Genomic DNA, 5,078 nt, shown 5'->3' with positions numbered 1-5,078 from the left:
TTTTTGTTCTAGAGCTTTCAGTTGTGTAGTTAATTCTCTTGTGTGACTATTCTCCATATTTTTCATTTGGGCACTTAATGCTATGAACTTTCCTCTTACTACTGCTTACAGTATCCCATAAGCTTGGATATCTTGATTTGGATATCTTGATTTTCGTTGAATTCTAGAAAGTCTTTAATTTCTTTCTTTATTTCTTCTTTGACCCAGGAATGGTGCAACTGAGCATTGTTCAATTTCCACGTGTTTGTAGTGTTTCTGCAATTTGTGATCTCTTGAATTCTAAGAATAAAGCATGGTGGTCTGATAAGACACAGGGGGTTATTCCAATTTTTGTACCTGTTGATATTTGCTATGTTGCTGAGTATGTGGTTGATTTTACAGTAGTTTCCATATGGCACTGAGAAGTTATATTCTTTTGTGTTTGGCTAGAATCTTCTATAGATGTCTGTTAAACCCAAGTGTGTCATATGTTCTGTTAGTTCTTTTATTTCTTTGTTAATTTGCAGTCAGCTGGTCCTGTCTAGTGGTGAGAGCAGGGTGGTGAAGCTTCCCACTATGACTGTGTGAGGTCTTATATGTGATTAGAGTGTTAGTAATGTTTCTTTTATGAACGTGGATGACTTTGTATTTGGGACTTAGATGTTAAGAATTGAGACTTCTTCCTGATGGATTTTTCCTGTGATGAACAATAAATGACCTTCTTCACCTCCTTTGATTGATTTTAGTTTGAAGTCTGATTAGTTAAATATTAGGATAGCTACAACAGTTTGTTTTTTGTGTCCATTTGATTGGAAAATCTTATCCCAAACCTTTATTCTGAGGTAATGTCTGTCTTTGAAGTTGAGGTGTGTTTCTTGTATGCAGCAGAAGGATGTATTCATTCTGTCTTCATATCTATTCTGTTAGCCTGTGTCTTTTTGTAGGAAAGAGTAATTTTCCTGCTCTCATCATTTCTTAATTGTCTGTAGCTTTTGGTTTAGGGGTGGATCCATGTTAGCATGTTTATGAACATTGCATTTGTTCAGGTCTTGATTAGGCAGCCATATAGATGAGGTATCCTGTGTGAAGCCTCCTTGTCATTTCTAGGGGACACAATTACACTGTGTTGTCTTGTACTCTGGCTCTTATTATATTACCACCCCTTATTTTGCTATTATCCTTGACCCTTATGTACATATTTATTCCTTATAAAAGTTGTAGTCTATCATGAAGGGAAATGATGGCATGAACTTGAGGCAGGAACCTGGAGTTAGGGAATCAGGGAACATGCTTAAACTTTACTTAGTGGTTTTCTATCTATTACATGATCGTTTTGCATTTTTATATACTACAAACTAGGCATGGTAAATCTGATGGTAGGCTGGGCTCTTCATTATATAGGTTTTTGTGAAGAAAAGATGTACATTGTAATTATGACTTGTTTCCTTGATAAATGCTAAACAATACTTACATTCTTATATAATAAACAAGTTATAAGTTTGTATTCATCAAAATAAATTTCAAGGGTGAAAAAATATCACATACAAGAAATGTGATGTGTAAAGTATAATTAATTTATAGTATAGCCAAAAAATTCATAAAATTAAAATAGAAGTACAATTTTGGGGATATTAGATGAAAATAAAACTATTATATGAGGATAACAAAATTGCATAACATATGCAATAAATATGACGATATGATCAACTTCAGTAGTAATAAAGAAAACTAGAATCACAGAGAATACCAATCTTATACACACTGCATGACAAAAATACAACACTTTTCACACTGTCAAGTGTTCTTACAAATGTAGACCACTGAAACTTATGCTGATAAAATTGATTCTTTATTTACCATGAGTAGCTATTCAGTGAGGAGTAATTCTTACTATGCCTGTAGTGAACATTTTGCTTCAAACCTTTGCCATACAAGTTTTAATATAGAGGTTTTCAGGGTATATATTAAAGAATTCTATATGACAGTGAAAATTGTATAAAATACAGTAATATAATTAGCAGCATGAAAGTTAGAGACAGTTATAATATACATAAAAATATAAGGAACAAAGAAGACAATAATGACCAAGATGTGGGAATTGAAAGTGGACAGGGATTTGTGCCTCCCTTTCTTACGGCGAGAATTAAGAGAATTTGGAATGATTCCATTGTAGATAATAGAAGGATAAAGACCACTGTAGACATCGCTCCACATAAGACCCTTCATTGAGGCTAAGGAGGAAGGTGTCAGTGCATTCAATTCCTAATATTGGGTACATGTCACAGCTGAAGTCACCAATGACATTGGGTCAAAAAACGGAAGTATATACACAGACATGACTTGAAGCAGACCATGAGCAAACCCTCATGGAGACCAACAATAGTATGCAAACCTGCAGGTTCATGAGAGTCGAATAGTGCAGTGGCTACCAGATGGCTACATAGCAGTTATAGATTTTCATCAGCAAAATGAAGACCTCACCACCACCATGTGTTCCATAAAAAGCTAAACATGACAACTTATGAGGGACATGGTCTGTTTTTTTTTTTTAATCATAAATGAATTCTTAAATAACTTGGGAAAATGGCAGTGGAATAAAGAGGCTTCCTTGAATAACAGAAAGGCAAGGAAAAAGTATGTTGCAGATCCCAAATGGGGCTAGCAATCACTGCCTTACAATGAGCAGATTGCCTACCATTGTCACAATGTAGATGAATAGAAACAATGTTTTTTGACCAGAAGCATCCTGAGTGATACCCAACATGATAAACCCTGTAACATTGTTTTACTGCTACATTTACTCTCCTTTAATATTTGCTTCAGAGATAACTTCTCAGAGAACAGGACTTGACATTAATTGTGAACAAATCCCAAATGTCCATTCTGCCAGGACATCTTTGTCAACATTTTCTATAGTAGTGAACCACAGCAGTTGTTCCATAACCATCTGTCGAGTTCCTGTTGGGGGATTTCTCCATAGTTCTTCTCTAATTATTTCATATATATTAGCATTTCTCTTGAAATCTCAGCTTATTTATATAAGAAGATCAAAGGGATCTTTCTTACTCACATATTTAAAACTTACTATTTAAAACATTATAATACAAAGCACAGCAGATGTATTGTGTTTAAGAAGCCTACATAGCAATGATGTCAATAAACTCAGAGAGTATGAACCAATATACATAGAATATTGACTATTTAATGTCATAATATGATCTCTGCAGTATCTCAAACAAGACTGGACCTAGAGAAGCCTCTCAATGCTTTACATTGTAACTATTATACATTTTAAATACTGTAAATTTCAAAAGATTTCTATTCTTTGAATATGTTTTAATCAGTCTCAAAAGATTTTCCTTGAACTGTATGTAATATCTCTCTGATTTTTTTCAAGTAATAAGTGTAACTCATGTTATGTGGTATTGTGATTGTGCTCTGACACATAAAGCTTGCTTGGAGTCAGAGGGCAAATCTAGCTACTAGCTAACCAAAACTAACCATACTGGTTTGAAGGACTGAGGATAGAGAAGAGAAAGGAAGTATAAGGCAGGGCTGAGAGAGGATCTTGACCCTTTTGGACAGGGACAGGAAAGGGTAGTAGGTGACAGGTGGTTGATCCTGGCTTCTCTAATCTTTCAGGTTCTTTCAGGTACTCAGATATTTAACTGCCAAATTTTTTATTGACAAACATGATTAGATCAACAGTTTAGCACACAGCTCATGTGGGGATGTTCAGGACAATTTAAAGCTGGGTAGCTGAGATGATCCAGCCTCACAGACTACTCTTGCTAGCCACTGAGATAAGCCATTAGCTTTCCCATTACTCAGAGACTAGAAAATGAATGATAGAGCTAGCTCTTCCAAGACTTGAAAATTATCCCAATTTTTTCAGGGTCACCTAAAAATGCTGTTGACCCTAAACAACAAGAAGTAATTTTAAGAACATGACTCACATATTCCTAACAAGTAGAGTGGGCAGATTTCAGTTGTTCAGTGAGTTTTGGATACTTGTCATCATTTAGGGAGATTGGTCACACGTTGCAATTGGTAATGCTCAAGCAAAAAGCTGAACAATGGAGATTAAAATACAGACATCATGTTCAGAGAAGAAAAAGTGAGACATAGAAATGATAGAGCAAAAGGGTATGTTATTGAATCTAATTTAAACTAAAAAAAAAAACCAACTGCTAATCTTAAGTATTTTGCACTGGTATGGATTTATGTATATGGATGCAATTTTCAGCTTTCTTTTTATACTGTATATGTTTTTACTCTTGTTTAAAATATGTTTGTGTATTGAGGAAAATTTAAAGTTATTGCACTTATGTTTATACTCTTGATTAAGGTATTGTACCTATGCAGCTCATTTAACAGTGGAATGAAAATTTCTAGTCCTTGAAAGTAATTATTACTATTTATCTCAGGAAATAAATGCAGGTTATTATATTGTCACCTATGAAAATCAAACCCATAGTCATGTCAGGAATCTTTTCAAGGTCAAACAGAGGTATATTTTATCTGGATCATCTTGAAACACTTCAGAGATCTACAGAATATGGCATTTAAGATGTACTAATAGCATAATATTTGTTTTTGTTTTTGATAAGGAGACATGCCTGTTTCAATCTACTTCAGAGAAAATGATGGGTATTGAAGAAACTCCATGTGAAGTTTACATTGTTTGTGATAAAATTTAGACTCTGGGTAATGGGATGTCAATGCCTCAATCTCTGACATTATGTTGTCCTGTCCAAATTGGACAAGCAGGTCACAAAGGAGAATGACTGCTTAATGTTGCCAAAACAGGCAGAATAGTACTTCAATAATCATTCATCACAGAAAAGTCTATCAGATAGTCTAGGCCTGAAGGCCATAGATGGATGCCCCAGCATTACAGAGCAACATTGGTTTTCTGTACAGGAAGCCAGATGTTTTTGTCATTTCTTAGTTTTGGAAGTTGTTTGCTTTACACTTACTGTTTACTCCATCTCTTATTGAGTTGAAGATGAGACAGTTATAATTAGAGGTTTCCTTGTTGCAGAATTCAGAGAAGAAACTCAAAAAGAAGTGTATATTATATAACTTTAAGAGACACA

The 5,078-nt window shown here is 34.5% G+C and overlaps 1 pseudogene; it reads right to left on the bottom strand.

Annotated features, from left to right (window-relative positions):
- Positions 1-1,849: 1,849 nt before the first annotated feature.
- Positions 1,850-2,776, bottom strand: LOC100766610 (annotated as a pseudogene).
- Positions 2,777-5,078: the final 2,302 nt, after the last annotated feature.

The sequence above is a fragment of the Cricetulus griseus genome, chromosome 6, assembly GCF_003668045.3.
Source record: "Cricetulus griseus strain 17A/GY chromosome 6, alternate assembly CriGri-PICRH-1.0, whole genome shotgun sequence".
NCBI lineage: Eukaryota > Metazoa > Chordata > Mammalia > Rodentia > Cricetidae > Cricetulus > Cricetulus griseus.
This window is presented reverse-complemented; position numbering and strand designations above follow the sequence as displayed.